General features: G+C 51.7%; 1 long non-coding RNA gene across 1 annotated transcript; it reads right to left on the bottom strand.

Annotated features, from left to right (window-relative positions):
* Positions 1 to 15,079: 15,079 nt before the first annotated feature.
* Positions 15,080 to 17,519, bottom strand: LOC144299525 (uncharacterized). The gene is made up of 3 exons (XR_013366230.1): positions 17,385 to 17,519; positions 16,549 to 16,650; positions 15,080 to 15,733 (listed from the first exon to the last, which is right to left on the bottom strand). It is a non-coding gene; the product is annotated as an uncharacterized LOC144299525 (long non-coding RNA).
* Between the last annotated feature and the right edge of the window lie 3,565 nt (positions 17,520 to 21,084).

Genomic DNA, 21,084 nt, shown 5'->3' with positions numbered 1-21,084 from the left:
TCTTCTTCTTCTTCTTCTTCTTCTTCTTCTTCTTCTTCTTCTTCTTCAAGATTTTGTTTGGGGTGCATGGGTGACTCAATAGGTTAAGTGTCTGTCTTCGGCTCAGGTCATAATCAAGCCCTGCATCAGGCTCCCCCCTCAGCAGGAAGTCTGCTTCTCCTTCTCCCTCTGCTCCTCCCCACTGCTTGTGCTCACTCTTACTTGCTCTCTCTTTCTCAATTTGAGAGAGAGCACAAGAGAGAATCTCAAGCCGACTCCCCACTGAGCACAGAGCCCCGGGCTGAGATCATGACCTGAGCCAAAATCAAGAGTTGGACGCTTAACCGACTGAGCCACCCAGGCTGACTTTCACAATAAAATTGACGTCATAATAGAACCAAGATGTATTTATTTATTTATAGTCCTTTTTGTTCTAAATGGCATACAAAACAGCTTACAACATAAGGCATCTAATAAAAATATCGATAAAATAGATAGAGAATCAGCATCAGAGAATATAATAGTAAAGTGAGAAAACTAAGATCATGGAAAGAAAAAATAAATGTTTCAAATCACAAGGGGCCACATAATTACCATGGTTGAGCTTCAAAGTTGGCTCTGAGAGTCCTGGCAGCTAAAGAAAAAAGGGAAATGTGATCTGTTATACAGTTCCCATAGTCAGAAAGGAAGAGGCTTTCTTGAGGCTCAGGGAAAACAGAGCCTAGCCTGGGACTGGTTCCAAAGGTGATTTCTTCCTTGAGACCCATGGCAGGGTGGTAGTAGTCATGTGATGGGCCTTGCAGTGAGTGGGTCCCTAGGGGCTGTTTCTCCCATGGTCTTGGCAAAAGCTGATGCCCAGCATCCAATGCAGCCCAAAGGAGGGGATTCTCCAAGAGCCCAGGATGACACAGGCACAAGCTAGAGATTTGGCCCAGCCCAGCATTGGGCTTCTGAGTCCTGAGGGTGCAGCAGGGGCTAGCCATGCTTCAGAAGCTCCCTCTGTCCCCAGGGATTTGAAGAACATTTTTATGGATGTATAATATACCCACAAAATGGACATCAGATGACTTCCTCCTTCCTGGAAGAGTCTGTGAGCCTGGAGTGATGCCAGGTGGTGCATGAGGGGAGGGTAGAAAGGATGTCACCATGACAGAGGCAGGGATTTGAGGGTCAGTGGGCCTTGAGTGTCTGCCCCTGCCTTGCTCCAAGGCCACTTGGATCCTCTGGGGCTGAGCAGAAAGTCTTTTGCTGGCCATTGGCTTCTGTGTCCAGGACACTTCCCACGCCCCCTCCTGCCTGAGAGAGCCCAGCTTGAATCTGTCCCTTTGACTTAGGGGAAGTACCGCCCTGCTTTGGCCTCACTAGAGGGGCCAAATATTTCAATTATGAGGACGTGGTCAAGCCCTGCCCACTCCAGCCTCAATGACTGGTGGTGGAGAAGAGGGTGTCTCTGGGGGGAGAGGTGCAGGGGGGTGGTGGTGGATGAGGGAGCCGCAGACGGGGCAATGAGATGGGAGGCTGAGCGGGGGTTAACGGAGCAGACAGGCCTTCTCTGCTGGCTGAGAACAAAACCACCGGCTGGGAGGAAAATATGTGTGGGGCATTTTTGTAATTCCAAGAGGCTTGGTCCAGCTCTTGCCCTGACGGTCAATGAATCAAAGCCAGGAATGGCTCTACCTGTCAGCAGGCTTTCTCCTGGCTCTGCTCACCAAGGCCCCACCCCTCTGCCACCCCCCACCCAGGCAGGCCAGCTGGAACCCTCCCAGTTCCCCAGAAGGACCGTTGGCTCTTCGAAGGAAGAGTGTGTCATAGGCAAAGGCCAGACGGGCAGCCTACGGGTAGAAGTCTCAGCTTCCTCCTCTGTCTGCTCTTCCGGTCCCATCTTGGAGAGGGACCAGTGGGGTTGAAGGGTGCATCGCCCACTCCAGTGGTTTGAAGCGTGGCCCCTGAAAACTACATCTGCATCCTAGTCCCTGGAACCTGTGAATGTGTCCTTATTTGGAAAAAGAATCTTTGCAGATGTAATTAAGTTAAGGACCTCCAGGTGAGATCATCCCGAATGTTCTGAGTGAGCCTTGAATCCAAGGACAGGCGTCCTTATAAGAGACATCGAAGAAAGACCCACTCACACCCCACCCCCACCGAGCTGGAAGAGGCGGGGAAAGATCGTTCTAAAGTCTTCGGAAGGGGCCTTAGCCTTGCCAACCTCTGAATTTTGGACTTTTGGCCTCCAAGGCTGAGAACGAATAAATGGCTGTTTTAAGCTACCCAGTTTGTAGTGTTACAGCAGCCAGGGGACCCTAATATACACACCCGATCTCTTCCAAGGAACTCTGTATTTTTTACTTTGTGAATCATGTAGCTCCTCCTGCCAGACTAACCTTCTGGGCTTGCCTCCCTCACTGCCCCCTTCCCTCTGGCTATGAGGTGGCTTAGCGATCTGTTAAATGTCACATCCTTTCGCCTCTATACATTTTTGCTCTGGCTCTTCCTTTTGACTAAAATCCCCTTCCTCCTTTGCTACATGGAAAATTCTTTCTGGTCCTTCAAGGGCTGGCTCAAATGTCACCTCCTCCATGGAGCCCTCCTTGACTCCTTCAATTTCACTGTCTTAAAGTCCATTTTAGTTCTAATTATATGCTCGCAAAGAGCTCTTGAGTTCACCAAGCTCTTCCTTTATGTGATCTTGCTTCACAAGGACAACTGTTGTTTATGGAGCACCTACTCTGCACAAAACATGTTGTGAGTACTTTCCACAGGTAATAGAAATAAAAGCTTCCATGTATTGAAAACCTGTGCCAGGCCCTTAACTGTGTTAGCCTGTGTAAAATGAGTAGAGCACAGACCGGCTGCTCCCATACCCCCTGGGAGTGAAAAAATTTAGAATTTCAGGCTCTACCTGAGACAGGCCGAATTGGAATCTATATTTCAGGGTGATTATCAGGGGATTTTGTTCACTTGAGTCTGACAAGGCTTGACCTACAGTAAGCACCAGACACAGGGCTGGGGCTCTGATCTTTCCAGCCATGGGAACTCAGACAAGCTTGTTAAATTCTCTGCACCCCAGTTTCCTCATCTGTCACATGGCCCTCCTACAGTCATTGAGAGAAGTAGATGCAGTAATGTCTGGGATGTAGGCTGAGTGGCCAGGTAGCATCTACATAACCACATCCCCTCTGCCTCTCCCTACACTGTCCACAAGGGCCATCCACCCTTTTTTTTTTTTTTTTTTTAGGATTTTATTTATTTATTCATGAGAGACACAGAGAGAGAGGCAGAGACATAGGCAGGGGGAGAAGCAGGCTCCCCATGGGGAGCCTGATGTGGGACTCAATCCCAGGACCCTAGGATCACGACCTGAGCTGAAGACAGATGCTCAACCACTGAGCCACCCAGGCGCCCGGGGCCATCCATTCTTGATTCATTTCTAGAACTTTGAAAGCCCCTCTACCATGATGACTCTCCTAAGGGAAACCTCAGATCTCCAGTCAGCAGCAGAGGAGGTATTGGGGTACAAGGCAGCCTTTTGTCTCCCCCACCCACCCGCCCCTGGCCCTGGCTTGTGGACCCAGCCCCCAAAGCCTCCCCACCCCACCCCCGCCCCAGTTCAGCCTGTGGCATCCTCTAGTCACTTCCCTTCCCCTGGTGACCCCAGGGAGGTCCTGCTTCCCAGCAGCCATGAAACCCCTAGGGAGGTACTGGAGGATGGGGAGCCGATTGTGAGGTCAGCCCCACGTCAGCCCCTCTCACTTTCCCCGCCGTGGCTGGGAAGAGGCCGCTGAGAGGGTGCCAGCCACGGGGGAGGTCTGTCCCCTGCTCCTGGGCCAGACCACAGGCAGCCAGGCTGGGCTGCAGCCAGGCTGGGGGGAGGTGTTCTCAGCCCCTAAGCTCCTCTCTGTCTGGCCCTTGGGACCCCTCCCCGACCCCAGATCCCAGCAACCACCAAGGGTTCTTCCAAGCAGGTGAGGTCATTTTCTCCACCAGACCGGCCTGATGCAAAGAAGCCAGCCACCCACGTGGCAGTAGTCCCGCATCCCGAAGTCCCCTATCCAAAGCCTCACCCTGAGAGCAGCCCCAGGCCCCCAATTCCCTCCATTTCATTCCCTCTGAGGGGCCTTCAGGAGTTGGCCCCAAACACCTATTGGAACAGAGCTAGTTGGGCCAGGAGGAAACAGGACAGACAGCTCTTGGCCTACCCTCCAGAGTCCTTGTGGGTCCATGAGGACGGCCCGGAGTGGGCCTTTGAAGAACTTCAGGATGCTCTGGTGCAGAGACAGGTTCCAGAACCTCTGGCTTCAGGCATCACCTGCTGTCTGTGGAGCACTGCTACAGGCACTGGGGTTTATTCCATGTTCACAGCAACTCTTATCATGGCTTGGTTAATATAAACTCTTTCTTCTGCTTTTTGGGGTTTATCAACGGTACCATTCTCGAGACTCAGAATGTTTGGGCCAGAAGTGTAGGGAGATGTGTGGGCCTCTGGAGGGTGGGTGAGTACAGGTTTCCCCAGGAGACCTTCGAGGAGATTCAAATCTCTGAATTAGGCAAAATTGGTAGTTCTCAGCCTGGGGCTATTTCTTCCCAACCACTCATCCCCTTCCCTAACTCTGAGATGCGTGGGAATGTCTGGAGACACTTCTGAGTGTCACACACAAGTGATAGGTGTGCTACTTACTGGCATCAAGGAGGTAGAGGCTAGGGACACTGGTAATCATGCCACAACACACAGGACAGCCCTCCTGGCCCAAGTGTGCCAATGTTGAGAAGCCCTGGTCAAAACAAATCCATCAATCAACACATCATTTTGCAGCATCTAATATGCAACAGACAAGATCCAGCCCCCCAAAACTGACAGGATCCATGGCTTCTGCTCTTGTTTACATGCGTTCATGCATGTGTGCACCTATATACCCATCCACACGTGTACACACACACACAGGAAGTAACCAATAGGCCGACAACAACACAATTTCATTCATAGAACTGCTGGGTGCCCCCTGAAAGCTCCGAGAATGAGGGGCCAGAAAGCCTTCATCCTAGTCCAGACAGGACTCCCCCCTGCTCTATGCCTTGGTCATGTCACTTCACCTCTTTGAGCATTGGTTTCCACAAAAATAAGATGAGATTGATTTAAAAGAGCACAGGTTTGGGGGCCAGACTGCCATGGGTTTAGATCCTGGCTCTGTCTCTGACCAGCTATGAAAAGCTGGGCTCCTTGCTTTCCTTAAGTCCTCATGTTCTCGTACATTGTCAAATGGAGACCCCACATCTCACCTTGCAGAGCTGCTGAGAAGATGAAAAGAAAGTGCCTAACCCAGTGCCACCCACATGGTAGGCATTCCATGATGATTCCTTTCCCTGTCCCTTCCAAGGTTCATGCCAACCCAGAATCTAAGCCCAGGTCAGCACACTGACCCACCAGCCTAGGGTTGTAGACAAAATGCAGGACACTGAAATTGAAATTTAACGTGATGTCCTGTATTTTGACTTGTTAAGTCTGGCCCCCTGCTTGCTTTTGTAAATAAAGCTTTATTAAAACACAGCCACACCCACTCATTTACATACTGTCTCTGGCTGCTTTTCAGGCTGCAATATTGTTGAGCATCTGCAACAGAGACCTCATGACTTGCAAAGCCTAAAATGGTATCTGATCCTTTACAGACAAAGTTTGCTGAGCCCTGGCGTATGTTAGGAAATGATTGCCATAGGGAGGTGGCGTGTGTGGCTGGAGCCCACAGAGTAAATACTCCTTTCTTGGGGTGATGGATAGAGGATTATTGCAGAAGAAAGTAGGCAGTGTCACTCTGGGGACAGAGCCTGGAAGAAAATAGAAAGAGCCCTGGCCTGGGGCCCAGGGGCCCAGGTTCTAGGCCTGGCTCTCCACCGACTTCCGAGTGACCTTGGCAGAGTCCCTTTCCCCCTTCTCTGGGCCCGAATCTTATTTCCTTCATTTGCCCAACAAATATTTATTAAATGCCTACTGTGTGCTAGATGCCACTGGACACAGGTTCCCACTCTCATGCAGCTTCATTTCAAGGTGGGGTGAGAGATGATATATGAGTCCACACGATAGCTGATGTCAGCAGGTTAAGAAATGCCCTGGAGGAAATACCAGGGCTGCTGTGGCAGAGCTGGGTGACCAGAGAAGCAACATTCGAGTGGAGACATGCTGGAGAAGGAGGAGCCTCAGTTTCCCCATCTGTTGCCTTCTCGGGGCTTCCCAGGGTTGCTTAAGGCAGGAATGAATCAGTTCGTGCCAAGAGGCAACATTTCTTCTAAACCCCCTTGCAAAAGATCCTGAAGAGAGAATCCTCTGGTCTAGACAGGAGGGGCTGCCACCAGCAGGGCTGCCACCTGGTGGGTGCTGAGGGTGGGGATCTGGGGAGTAATGGGGAGAGATGAGGATGGGAGGCAGGTCCTAGTCCTGACCATGGCCAGCCAGCAGCAGCTACCTCCCTTCTTGTGTTCCTCTGCCCAGTCCCAGGAGTGTCTGGTCCTCAGCCCATAGCTCGCCAAACTGTCCTGGCTCCAGTGGTGAGGTAGAGGACCAGGAGGGTTGTATTGTGTGGGTTTCTTGCAGAGCACAGCTGAGACCCCCTGGCCAGACCAGCAGCCCTGGGCAAAATGGGCCAGCCTTTCTCCTAGCCCTGGCCCGTCCCCTTCTCAACTGCCTGACCTGGATGTCCTGGGAGGAAGGAACATGGCCCAGGCCTGTCTGTACGGGAGCAGTGGTAGAGGTTGGCGATACGACCATCAAGCTTAATTTAGAGCCCCACTTTCTGCTCCCCAAGCCCCCCAGAATCCCCAGCAACATCATTTTATGTCCCACATTCCCCCTCCCACAATAGGAGCTTCCCACTTTTGAGTTCTTTCATCTGGATCGGATTAATCTGATGGACAAATTGCCAACGATGATGGTCTGATGCTGTGTCGGAGTGCTGGTGGCCCAAAGGAGACACCTCTAGGTCACACATTTACATTTTAATTGGATCTTCAGCACCCTAAGGCAATGAGTGACTAATGGTGGAATTTTTGGCACATGGCAAGTCAGTGGGGGGTAAAGCCCCCTTGGATTACAGGGTATATAAAAAATAGTCCCTTACAGGTGAACAGGGCTATAAAGTGTGTTAACGTAAAATTCATCTTGCAGGCATTCATTTATTTAATTTCCTAATAATCCTATTGCAGAGGCAGGTCTCATTTTAGACTCTCATTCATGTATTCATTCGGTGCCTGGCTCTGTGCCGGGCACTAGACCCCACGGCGAAAACACAAGATCCCTTTTACAGGGAGGCCATGTGGTCACTGTGATACAGAAGACAACTGCCCCCAAAGGAGGCAGCAGGGAGGAAATGGGGGCTTTTTGGAGAAGTGGTTGGTGTCTCTGCAAGGACCAATTCTACTTCTGCCTTTTGACTCCTGGCCTGGTGCTCCCTCTTCTGTACCAGCATGGCCCAAAATGGGTTCCACTGCTCTCCATTCTCAAGGGAAGTTCATTGGTGTTCAGAGAATACAGGAACCTTGCATCAACTAATGTAACACTATGTGTCAACCATACTTCAATTAAAAAAAAAAAAGTTTGGGGAACACTGGGTTAAACAAAATCAAAAAGAGATCTTCAGGGATACCTGGCTGGCTCACTGGGTAGAGCATGCGACTTTGACCTCAGGGTCATGAGTTCAAGCCCCATACTGGATGTAGAACTTACTTAAATTAAAAAAAAAAAAAAATGTTTTCTTTGGAGGACTTCTCAGAGCCTTTAGACATCCAGAAGTTGATGGATCTTCCAGAACTACATCTATGGACACGGTCTGGGAAATGGCGATGTGCCAACTTCCTTTAATGCCCTATTAGGCATCTTTTCCAGCAGCCACCATGTGCCTACCCAAATTAAAGGGGTGCAGGGCTAAATTCTGTCTGTAGACCTTTTCTCTTCCATGCCCCCAGTCTTCCAGCATGGCTTGGGCTTCTAGAACAGAAGGGGAGAGGAAGGGGAAACGACCAGGCACAGATTCCCCTGCTCCAAATCTCAGCTTCATCTCACACCTGCCAAGCTAGGGACCAGAGCTGAACGTCAGGTGCAGGGCATGTGGCACCCTCAAGAAAGGTCCCTGCAGAAACTCTTCTATCTAATCCCAACAATACTAGGCCTGGCCCAGGGCCTGAGTCAAGGCTGGGGCCCAAGTAGTCTTTCTAGAACACAAATCAACCAATGTAACTTCTGCTGAAAAATCCTTGGTGGCACTCCCAGTACCCTCAGGATGGAGTCCAAAGCCGTAGCCTGTGCTCTACGCTCTGCCTTCTCCTGAACCTCATTCTCCATCACTTTATGTTCCAGAAAAACCAAACTACTTGTGGTCCCCAGGCTGTGCCATGCTCATTCATGCTTCCCTGCTTCTGTGCATCCTGTCCTCATGCCTAGAACATTCTTCCCATTCTTTTTTCTTTGTACGATTTCATTCCTCTTTTGAGGGCCTCCTAATGTTGGCCTCTTTCCTATGAGATTCCTCCTTGAGCCCTTAGACTGGTGTCTTCCCTACATTCTATGAAATTATCTTGTATGTGTCTATCTCTCCACCTAGACTTCAGACTCCTATTCTATCCCCTTGAAGCCTCAGAGTTGAACAAAGGATCCATTCCATGGCTCACACTCACAAACGTACTGACTCCTACAGATCAGGAGACACTTGGGGTTCTCAGGGCAGAGTGTAAGCTCACAGACTGGCTGTGTGGCCTTGGGCAAGTTCCTAGATCTCTTTGTGCCTCTGTGCTCTTCTGTAGAATAGGATCACTCTGAATGGATAAATGTGCAACATGGAACAATGTCTGGCCTATGCTAAGTGGTATGTGTGTTATGCTATGATCACAATGATGGCATCAGTACTAGTGTCCCTGTGCCAGTTCTGTCACTGACTGGCTAGCCACAGGCAAAAACCTTTCCCTGGCTAAGCCTCAGTGTCCTCAAAATAAGGCTATGGGATGGTTGATCCCTGTAGAAGGTTGAATGGTGTCCCCCGCAAAAGACACGTCCACAACCTAGAACATGTCAATGTGACCTTATCTGGAAAAATGGTCTTACATAATTAAGTGAAGCACCTCTAGATGAGATCATCCTGGATTATCCAAGTGGGCCCTAAATCCAATGACAAATGTCTTTATAAGAGAAAGACAGAGTGATATTTGAGATATGGAACAATGTGTGAACATGGAAGAAGAGGTTGGAGTGATGCAGCTTAGCCAGGAGCAAAGAAATGCCTGGAGCCATCTTCTAGAAGCCACCTGGAAGAGGCAAGGAAAGATTCTCCCCTAGGGCTTCAGACAAAGCGAGGTCCTGCCAAAACCTTGATTTAAGACTTCTGGCCTCCAGGACAGTGAGAGAATAGATTTCTGTTGTTTTAAGTCACCCAGTTTGTGGTGACTTGTTATGGCAGCCACAGGAAACTCATAATCTCTAAAGGGCTCTCCTAGCTCCTGCAAGAACTGATTAGGAGATTCTTACAATTATCAGACAGATTTCCCATGGGCAGTCCCAGGGTCCCTGAAGCCTGAGAATCTGGTGACTCTGGTAAAAGACCCTTATTCTTTCTCTGAGGTATTGATCCTGGGACACCCACCTTTTCTCCCTTATCAGCCCCTAATGACCCCCAACACCCGAGGCAGTTAGACCTGGAGAAATTCTTCAAGATCCTCTCTTGCGCCTCTCCGCCTTAGCACAGGCTCTTCCCTCTGGGGGAAATGGGGTTCCCTGCTGCCTCCATCTGCCGCTTGACTACTCAGCCTCCAAGTAGACCTAGGCATTCCCTCTCAATGAAACCTTCTTCAAATGCTCACCAACCAGCTGCTTGGCAGAGTTAATTCTGGCCTCTGGTCCCTCTGATGTAGCAGAGGCCGTGTCTTTATTCACTTCCTCTCCTACCAGCATCTAACTCAGTCTCTTGCCCAGAGCCACCTGGGCCTGCAGGTGTTGATGGGAAAGCATGTCCCAGTCAAACACCTCCAGTTTCCAGAAGAGGAGCTCAAGCCTGAGTTTGCTGCTGGCCACTCTGGGGATGGTGTGGAAGGCCTCAGACAGTGGAGCTGAGGACTCTGGCTTCTGCTACTTGCACGTGATTCTACCTCCTTAAGCCTCAGTTTCTTAAGCAAAGGGGTGAGAAAGGGCTTATGGGATGTTGCAGAGTTGTGGCCTCAGGACCTTGGGGATGTGGTCACATCAGGCTGTCAGGCTGGGACCAGACCTCGGTGTCTTTACTCTGCGCTCCACTCATCCAAACACAGTGGGGCCTGCTGCGGTGTGCTCACGTCCTGGGCCTATAACCCCTTTTGGGGTAATGAGTTCCATAAGTTTATCTTTGTTGGGTACTGTGAATTCCTGTTTATTCAGGGACCCACAGAAATAAACAGAATACTCAGATGACCAGAATTTTCCATCTCAGCATGTTCAAGGATAACCCAAGTCACAGCCACCCCCCAGGCCTTGCAAGACCCTGAGGGGCCACCACATATACCCCAGCCCCCCATTATGTTCGGTCGCATTTCACCATCTGGTGGGGTCATTTGTAGAATTGCAGGCCATTGGAACTAGAAGGGCCTCGGAGAAATCCCTGCGGGTTTCAGACTGGCCCTGAGGGAGCCCTGTGGGGAGGAGAGGTAACCCAGAACTACTTGGGGGTGGGGAAGAACAGAGCACGCAGGGAAGACAGAGCTCGGGTTTTTATTACACGTTGGGTTTTGTTGGGTTTTCACATGAGATTTCCCTTTAAGAAGGGGAGCTGCTTTTGTTAAAAACAAAATACCTACCCCCAAACTCAGAAACCGCCAAGTAGTTCAAATCTTCCTCACTTTACAAAAGAAATCTCTGCGGATCCGAGCACCAGAGAGACTTAGCCGAGGTCACCGGGCCGCCGACGCATGGAGGGCAGGGGGTGGGCTAGATTTAAGCCCGGCCCGAGCCCACAGAGGGTGGCGAGCTTCCTGCCACCCTGTGCCACAGCTCACCCTCCATCAGAATCCCCAGTTAACAGAGCCGCCCTCTGGCCTGACCATCCCCTGGCCAGGATTTGACCGGGTTTCCCTTTGTTTATCCTGGAGTGACCTCCTTCCAGCTTTGAAGAGAGGGACCCGCTCAGGGACCCAAGATTTACTGAACAAGTCTGTGGTCACTGTCTCTAGCCAGGTCATTTCCTCCTGCAGGGGAGAGTCCTGCCCACATCCCCCGCCCCTCGTCCTTCCTGTGGAGCCGGCTGTCTGGACACTGGCCAGTGTCTGGGTCAGAGACCTGTGCTCGGAGGAGCCGGGGACGGCCGGGCAGCGGGTGGCTTCCCGAGGCGGTGTTGGGGGGCTGGCTCAGGCAGCATGGGCGGTAGGTGACCGGGGCTGCAGACTCAGGCGGCCCTGCTGCCCGGGACAGGTTAGGGACGCGCTGAGCTTACCCCTCCCCTGCACCCTCCGTGCGTGTGCGTGGAGCCCCTACCATGTGGGGACCCAAAGGGCAGCAAGACCCAGGTGGCCTCTAGGCGCCCATTGTCTAACAAGAAGACAGACTGGGAGGCAGGCACTGAGATACTGCGCTATTTAGGGGAGCAATAGGGTGCTGGGATAGAATTACGGAGAAGGGCATGAATGAGATGGGGAGCAGGAAGGGGCTCCAGGTGGAGCAATACTCTGGGACCTAAGGAGGAAGAGGAGTAGGGGAGAACGGAGTAAGAAGACAGACCCACCAAGGCAGATTGCAACATTAGACGAGATGGTGTGTTTAAGACTCTCAGCATCACGCACACCACAAGGGGCTCAAAAAATGGCAGTGGTTCTTGTGGCTCCTTGTCAAGAACTAAGGACTTATGGCATCTCAGGGCATCTTAAAGTTCATCTAGGCCAATTTGTCTCAACTGGGGGTGCAGTTTTGCCCCAGGGGACACTGGACCGTGTCCAGAGACATTTTTGATCCTCACAAAGTGTGGGGAGGGTGGTGCTAGTGGTTTAGTGGGTAAAGACTAGAGATGTTGCTGAGCATCCTACAAATGCAAAGACAGCCCTGCTTCAGAGAACACCAATTGTGCCCAGGCTGAGAAGCCTGCCTCTACCCCAACCCTCCCACCCCCCCCACCCCCCCACTCCCGCCTACTCAGAATTCACTCTCCTCTGAGCTGTGTCAGGCCTGCACTTGAGCACCCCCCGGTGACGGGAAGCTCACTACCCCTTCAGGCAGCCTGTTCCATCTGTAAGGTCTGTGTATTCCGTTTTTTTTTTTTTTTTTTTTAAGAGCTTATTTGACAGAGAGAAATAGAATGAGAGAGAGAGAGCACAAGCAGGGGAAGCTGCAGAGGGGGAGAGAGAATCAGGCTCCCAACTGAGCAGGGAGCCGAAAGTGGGGCTTGATCCCAGAACCCTGGTATCATCATCTGAGCCGAAGGCAGATGCTTAACCCACTGAGCCACCCAGACACCCCAGGTCCGTGTATTCCTAATGTTCCTTCTCCACATTCCTATTAACCCCTCAGAGTTTTCCTTGGTTCCAGCCCTGGAGCTAGCCTAATACAGCATCTACTTGAGAAACCTTTAAATAGTTGAAGACATGTTGGTGAATCTTCCCTAAAGCAGGCCGAACCTCTTCCACAAAACCCAGGAAGTTTGATCTGGGGCGCGGGATGATCTGCTGCCGGTATGGAAGGCACAAGCATGTCCCCAAACCCGCCCGGGAGAACAGGGCCTAAGGTGGTGAGGCCCAGGCCCAGGGAGCCCCAGTCCCAGTGTGCTCCTGCCTGCTGCACGTGCCCTTGATCATGCACCTTTCCTGAGCCTCAGTTCTGTCTCTCATCAAATGGGCAGAAGACACTCTGGCCTTCCCTTCTCAGGGCCACGATGCTCAGAGGAGGTAGCACAAGAGAAGATGCTTTGAAAGGTAAAAAGCCCGGCAGAGGATGGTTCAGAAGGCCGCCGTCCTCATGCTCACAGTTCACTCTTCCCCTAGGTCCATTGTTGTCCAGCTCTTTTCACATGACGGTCTTCCTCCCTGTTCACTGATAGCGGAAGTGGAGTGCAAATGGTGATCCCATTTCACAGATAAACACACTGAGGGGGTAGAGGCTGCAAGGAAGACCCTGAAGGCCCAAAGCTGAACCCAGAGCCTCTGGCTCCAAATGTAGGACATAAACATCAGAGCCCCAAGGGCCAGGGGAGGCTGAGAAGACGGGAGGCCTGCAGGCACCACCGTGGGAAGCACCCCGCCGTCACCAGGGCCTGTGTCTCCTCCACACACAATTATTCTTTTGCCCCTTTGATGGTGCCCGTGGTTGGGTTCACCCGAACACAACCGGTGGGGGTGGCCGTGAGCTGCGTGACCACACCCAGGGCACCTGCTGCTCTCTCACAGCTCCCCACCTCCCTCACTTCCTCTCGCGGCTTGGGTTTCCTTCCTCCCTTCAAAGCTCATGGCTTCTCTCCTTTTCTTTCTTGGAATCTGCCCAGGGAGAGACACCTGTGTTTCTGTTTCGATTTCTTCTCAGGCACCCGTGTTTCCTGGGGAGGTGAAGGTGGGGCACATGGCCCCTGGGCAGCAGGTCACCATCCAGCTCTGAGAAGCTGGAGAGCTTGTGTCTGAGAGGCGCCAGTCCCCCCGTTTCTAGGCCCTGACACTCAGAAAGCCTCCTCTCCCTCTCTACCCACTGACTGCCATTGGTTTGCCCTGTCTCCAATCTCAGCCTCAGAGACTCACAGAATCAGAGATGGGAGGGGTTTTTGTTGGAATCCAAGGCAGGGGCTTGCTTGAGGGACACAGCCAGATAGGGGCAGATGGGAGTCCTCTGTCCTTCCCGCTGTGCCAGGCAGGAATCCTGTCTTAGACTCCCTCCCACTCCCACCAGCCCCTGAGAACATCCCCTGAGCATGTCTCTGTCCCCTCCACCTGTGACACTTTTTTCTGCCCCTCACTTTCTTGCCTGATTTGTTCTTCAGGACACAGCTCAGTGTCACCTACTCCAGGAAGCCTCCTTGGATTGCCTCTTCTTTCACCCCCAGCTCTCTAGGCTGAGAGAGCTCCCTAGGCTGAGACATGTTCCCCTCTCTTCCCACAGCACTATACTTACTACTCATTTCCTCTCACGTGGAAAACTTGTTACTTCCACACCCTGACTCAAACACCTGTCCTCAGCCAGACCTGCTCACCCTCACCCTAGCTTGTGCTTTCTGCTGTCGTGAATAAAAGTATTTGCTTCGCTGCCCTCCCTCATCCGTGAGCTCCTTAAAGGCTGCATCTTGAACCTTTTCTTTTTAAAACAGCTTTATTGAGATCAAATTCACATATCATATAATTCACCCACTTGAATAGCTTTTGGTGTATTCACAGATATGTGCAACTATCACCATGGCATTTTTTTTTTTTTGAGCATTTTGGTAACTTCAAAAATAGCCCGTACCCTTTGGCTATTACCAATCCCCAGGTCCCCACCGCACCCCTTGGCCCCTACCCTGAGCAAACACTGATCTCCTTTCCATCCCTGTGGATTTCTCTATTCTAGACATTTCCTATGCATGGAATCCTACAGTATGTGTCTTTTGTGACTGGCTGTCTCTCTCAGCATCAGGTTTTCAAGGTTCTAACATGTTGTGGTGCATATCAGGACTTCATTCCTATTTATGGCTGAATAATATTCCGTGGTATGGATAGACCACATTTTGTTTATCCCTGTGGATTGTTTCCACATTTTGGCTACTATGAACAATGTTGCTCTGAACATTCCTGTACAAGTCTTTGTGTGGACATATGTTTTCATTTCTCTTGGGTACTTAGGAGTGGAATTGCTGGGTCACAGGGAGCTCTATGTTTCATTGTCTGAGGAGCTGCCAGACTGTTTGCCAAAGCAGCTGCACCATCCGAATCCCCACCCACAGCTATGAGGGCTCTGATTTCTCCACATCGTGGCCATCACTTGCTATTATCTGACTTTGTGATTCTGGCCATTCTGGTAAAGGACACTGATATCCTTTTTTCCAGAGTTTTTTCAAAATTTACTTATGAACACCTCAAACAGATGTGCTTTTCATAAACAATCTGTTGGATGAATATGGATTTGAAAATCCATATTAAAACAGAAGAGATATTACAGTTAACAAGGAGGAAGGAATTGTATTTAACGGGATGATGGCAGCCGATTTATATTGATAAAATTCACCATGAACAGAGTGTGTGCGTGAGTGTGCATATGGATGCTTACATCTTGTATTTGCTGGACGGCAAGGCCCTGGAGCAGTGAAGCCCTGGAGGCAGACCCAGGGTTGGGAGCCCACCTCTTTCCTTCTTGCTGGAGGACCTGAGGCAGAGGCTTTTCACTTTGCTAAGACTCATCATTCTCTTCTGCAAAATGGAATAATAGTAGGTGGTCAAGAGATAGTGAACATAAAGCACTTAGCATAGTTGCTGGCGTACAACACAAGCTCAATCGGCGTGAACTACAATAACAGCTATGATGATCTCTCCAAAGCCTTGCAGTTCCTGGTGGGTGGTGGGCCCTCTTGGATGTGGGTAGAGTGACCAGTGCCAAACGTGTCCCATGGAAGGTGTCAGGTGAGGACCTGGGTTGGATGTGAGGGTGCCCAGCGAGGCTCTCACAGTCTTTTGTCCGGAGGCCTCTTGACCAAACCTGCTGCCCCGTCTGGCTCCTGTCTGGTGTGGGGAGCAGTTTTCTTTCTACAGGCGTTTTGAGACTCAGCACATGTAAGCCTCCCCGTCCTGATGGTTTGAATTAGAAGGCAGCTGGTGCCTTTTGGAAAACCCAGGGAAAAACATTATTGTTGGAGGCTGGTCTCCTCTCTGGCAGAGCTGACTGCCCTGGCCTGGCATTCCAGAGCACAAAAGCCTTTGCTGGCAAAAGTGGAACTTCTCCATCTGGGGCTCCCCTCTTCCTCTCCCTTCTTCCCTCTCAAACAACCTCAGCTGGGCCTGGCAAATGCTGGCTGCCAGATGGGAGTTGGGACAAGAATCCTCTGGCTGTCTGGGCCCATCCACCCCAGCAGCATGTTGGTGGACCGAGGTCTGACTCAACTCCCAGCCTGGCAAAGGCCTGGTGTCTGGTGCGGCGCAAAGGTGGCGCCCTCTGGGGAACAGGGGAGGCCACAGGGAAGAAAGAGGGCCAGGAGGAAGGCAGCAGCACGCGGGATGGACACCATGCTCGGGGAAAGGAGAAACAGTATTGCTGCTTTTATTGGACAGATGAGGAGACTGAGGCTCAGAGAGGCAATGTCACCTGCTCACGGTCACAGAGCTGGCCATCAGCCTTGCTGTGGCTTCTGCTTGGTCACAGACAGTTAGAGCCACATGACCAGAGTCTCCTTATCTCCTGGAAGGCAGCAGACCCGTGCTCTGAGAAGCCTGGTTTTAGATGGGCAGCGGCGATTGTCAAGAGCTGTGGGGCCCTGATAAAGCCACTGCAGCACGGAACCAGACTCATGGAAGGTCCCCGCATGTCCTCCCCCGTTCCCTACTGCCCCAGCCTCTTCAGCTCCTCCCCCTTCCTCACAATCATCGGTGCCGATTCCCGGCCACCCGTCTTGATGGTTCCCTGGGCTTGGGACTGACCTGGGTCTTGGGTCTGGCCCAGGACCATGTCTCAGCCAATGAGAGTGGGTGCTTCTGCTTCTTTAGCTTAACATGAGGGTCCTCTTGTCTCCATACTGTAGGCTTTGGGAAAGATCAAATGAGGGAACACAGATACACATGAGAACAGAGGCTGGCACGTGAGCAGGTGCCCAAACAGTCATGGTTTGTATCCATTTCCCTGGCTCTGTGTCTTGGCCATGCTGTTCCCTTGCCTGGAATTTCTCGCCTTTTCTGTGGTCTTTCCAAACCCTGCCTCTCCTTTAAGGCTGAGTCCAAATCCTACCTTCCCCTCTAACACCATCCCAGACTTCCCTGGGGTGGTTATGGTTATGGGGAGCCCCATAACTTTCCTGTGCTTCCCCTCACGGCACTTGGAACCTGCCAGAAGACTGGAGAATGCACTCTGTTTAACCAGGTTAACCAGGGATATCTGGGGTGGTAAGCGACAAACGATTTTGACATTTTCCCCTGGTGTGTGTGTGTGTGTGTGTGTGTGTGTGTGTGTTTGCATCCTTTCCTGCATTGTGCATAATTTACCCATATAATTAGGAAAGAATTGCAAACACTTTGTGGAGAAGGATCTGCTCTGCTTGGTTGAATGCTTCATTGAACGAGGCAGGTTTGCATTTGTCATTGCTGTGTTGACAGTCGCCCTCCAGGCAGAGGGTCTTTCACCTGCTCCCACCCCTCCCTCGGGCATGCTGCTCACCATGAGATAGGCATGGAGCAGCAATTCGAGGCCCTTCTGTGTGGCCTGAGCTAACGTGCCAGCCTCAGCTCAGTTTGCTCTAGCGCCAGGGACACCCACCACTGACCTGAGGTGTCTCCGGAGTCCTCGCCCACTCTCCCACTTCCGAGGGCCAAGCTACTGTGAAGGCACAGCTCAGATTTCATCTCCTCTGGGCTTCCCCTGCCACGCCTGCCCCGTGCCCGGCTCCTCCTTGGGTGCTTCGCTGGCTGCCTCAGGTTGCTAATTAACTGCCTCCCTCACTAGACCGTAAGTTCCTCAGGAGCAGGGGATGCATCCTACGCCGCCCGCCTCTCAGCCCTGGCACAGTGCCTGGCACACAGCGGAGCAGGTGCTCAGGGAGAAGCCAAGTGCCGGAATCAGAGAGTAATGATTATGGCTGTAATGATAATGATGGCAGCCACCGTTTCCGGAACACTGACCTTGAGCCTTTACCTGCTCAGTCCTTTACCTGGCTTATGTCACACAACTGCCCCACCCCCACCCCCGGCAACCCAGAAAATCAGGGGCTGTTAAGTGCCTCTTACAGAGGAGAAAAGGCCACCGTGAAAGGAAGGAGTGCTGGCGGTGGGGCACTGGGAAGGCACACTGCCTCTTCCTGCCTCAGTTTCCTCTGCTGCACAGGGACCGACACCTGCTCGCCTTTCCTCCCTCCAGGTGGTTGAGAGGGTCAAACAGGACAGCAAGCACATTGTCAAGTGCAAACAGCTGCACACACTTACCATGTGATGGAGTAAATGTTTATCGGAGGATCCATTCAAGCCCAGTGAGCTGGGGGGAACGGGAATTTCTAAAGTCCCCTTTCCCACGTGTTCCCTAAGGTTAATAGTGAAAGTAGAGATGATTACAGTAGCCCTAGTTCCGTATGGGAGGCCTCGGGCACCGGGCAGTTGGCGCAGCCCTCGTTCCCGGGCTCTCCGCACCCCCAGCTCCTGTCCTCCCGACCCGCTCTGGCTACCCTGCTGTCTGCAACTCTGGTCAGAGCCCAGCTGCTGCCCCGGCCGTGCCCTCTGCTCAGAATGCTCTTCCTCTCTGCTTGCCTGGCCCCAACCCACCCTTTACACTCGGCTGAGGGGTCAACCCCACGGGGCAGCCCTCCCTAAGTCCCAGCCCTGGTCTGTGCCCATAACAGACTGGCAGACCTTAACCCTCCTCGGTGGCACTCATCTGGGTTCTAATGAAACAATTTACCACGTAATTATGACATTAACCTCTCCTGCCAGGCAGCCTAGAGGCTCGGTCGGAATGGGGGAGGCCCTCATCCGATTCAGTCCATGTCCTAGGGCCGCTCAGGGGGTCACGCAGGTGGAGTTGAGCGAGGGCTGGATGACGGGCCGAATGAACGAGGGAGGGAATGGTGGACATTTCATGCAGCGCCACCCCTCACCAAAGCTGAGCCTTGTGGGGTCCAGCCGAGGATGCCAACGGGTCCTAAAATGTCATCGGCGTGTGGCGTATGGGCTCCGGAGCCAGATGGAGTCTGAATGCCAGCTCCACCACTTCTTAGCTGTGTAATGTTGAGGAAGTTGCTGGAGTTCTCTGGGCCTAACTGTAGAATTGACATAATAGTGCCTTGTTGGTGCCATTGATAAGAGGCTTACATGAGTTAAAGATTACAGTGACTATGACTGCAATTATTATTATTATTGCTGGTAATGACTCAAAGGATTCCTCCTCCCAATTAATATCTTTGTCCTGTAACGGCAGGAGCCCAGGTCTTGACAACAGAGTTGGAAAGGCCTGGGAAGGGTGCCAGGAGCCCGGGGCCCCAGCTCAGCAGCCGAGCCTGGCCGTGTGACCAGGAGGAAATCACTCCATCTCGCCCACTAGCCAGATGACTAACACCAGCAGCAATCCTGTTTCCTAACTTGTTACCTCACAGGGGTGTGGGGGGGAAGATCAAACGGAGACATGAATGGGAACTATTCTCTCTGCAAATATTTGTTGAACACCTACTGTGTTCCAGGGCTCAAGGAGGTCCAAACAGTGGACAAAACTCCAGGAGTCCTGTCCCTTTGGGGAATACTGCAGAGTGAGCAAGTGCCCTATAAACGATCATTCTGCTCAAGGAGGGGGGCACGAGGCAGCCAGGGCACCTCTGAGTCCAGCAGGACAAGCACTCTTCCGGCCTCCTTCTAGCAATGGGACCTGGTACTCCCTCATTCCCAAAGCCTCTGAGTCTTTTTTTTTTTTTTTTTTTGCCTCTGAGTCTTCATGTATGGAACAGGCTTTGGGGTGGGCATAAAGTGGGCCTTCCTCATGGCACTGGTATAAGGATGAAGTGGGTTCATGCGCATGAGGCTTAGCTCCAAGCTAGACAAGGCTAACCTCTCCCTGGATGACGGTGTTGTCAATGCTGTGATCTTGCCGTGGCCTTGCTGCCTGGCCCTGAGGGGCTACTAGGGTTTGTGAGACGGAGATGTGACATTATTCTTCAAAGAGAGAGAGACCAGGAACGTAGTTGGCCCCTGGGGACTGTGTTCCCCTCCTACCTCGGGGAACTTCTTCCCACACATACACATGATTGTGCAGGAATATAAAAAGGTTTGAAATATTCCAAACTGTTAAAAACAGTGCAGACATCTAGTTATCTCTTACTCTTATGTATTGTTTGAACAACAGATTACTTTTTAAATTGTGTTTCTTTTATTTTAATTTAAAATTTTTTAAGGTTTTATTTGTTAATGAGAGGCACACACACACACAAACAGAGGCAGAGACATAGGCAGAGGGAGAGGCAAGTTCCCTGCAGGGAGCCTGATGAGGGCCTTGATCCCAGGACCCCGGGATCACGCCTTGGGCCAAAGGCAGACGCTCAACCACTGAGCCACCCAGGTGTTCCTGGTTGTATTTCTTGTGATAAAATAAGCTAAATATGGAATTTCCCATTTTAGTCATTTTTAACTGTACCGTTCAGTGGCATTAAGTACCTTCACATTGCTGTGCAACCATCACCACCGTCCATCTCCGGAACTTTTTCGTCTTCCCAAACTCGAACTGCACCATCAAACGCTAACTCCCCATGCCTCCTCTCTGCCATCCGCCAGCCCCTGGCAACTCCTATTCTATTTTCTGTCCCTATTGATTTTGACTATCCTAGGTGCTTCGTGGAAGTGGGCTCATACAAGCATATGCCTATTTCAGTGGGCATGGTGTCTTCAGGGTTCGTCCCTTTGTAGCACAGGTGAGGATTTACTTTGTTTTTAAGGCTGAATAACATTCAATATATGACTTTCACAAATGGAAAAAATAAAAATTAGGGAAAAGAAAACCCCCAACCACAAAAAGAGCGTGTGAATGATTGAAGAAGAAATGGGTGGGTGAACAAGGGGGTCTGCCCGGGAGTGAGTGGTCTGCTCCAACTCTGAATTTCTGATGGGGGGCAGCAGGTTGGCAGAGTGATAACCGAGGGCAGGCACCCCTGGTGAATCAGCCCTGGCTTCCTCTAACATAAGAGGAGGGAGTCAGGCCCCCCGTCAGGGCTCTGGGCCCACTGTCCCACGGCCGGGTGGACAATGAAGACACTCAGCCTGCCAGCCGAGGGCTGTGACTCACAGGCCCCCACGCTCCGCCCCTGATGCCCTGGCCATTCAACCTGGGCAGTGAGCGGCGCCGAGTTCCCAGTCCCCTCTGATACCAGCTCTGCTCCCGGGCTCTGGGGACGACCCAATCGGCCCGGTGAGTAAGGAGGCTCAGGACAATCCCTCCTTTCATAAACCACCACTGCTGAGTAATGCCTCCTAGTCACGCTGGGCCCTTCCACCCCA

The sequence above is a fragment of the Canis aureus genome, chromosome 27 (assembly GCF_053574225.1).
Source record: "Canis aureus isolate CA01 chromosome 27, VMU_Caureus_v.1.0, whole genome shotgun sequence".
Lineage (NCBI taxonomy): Eukaryota > Metazoa > Chordata > Mammalia > Carnivora > Canidae > Canis > Canis aureus.
Note: the sequence above shows the minus strand (reverse complement) of the source record. Positions and strands in the feature narration are given on the sequence as shown.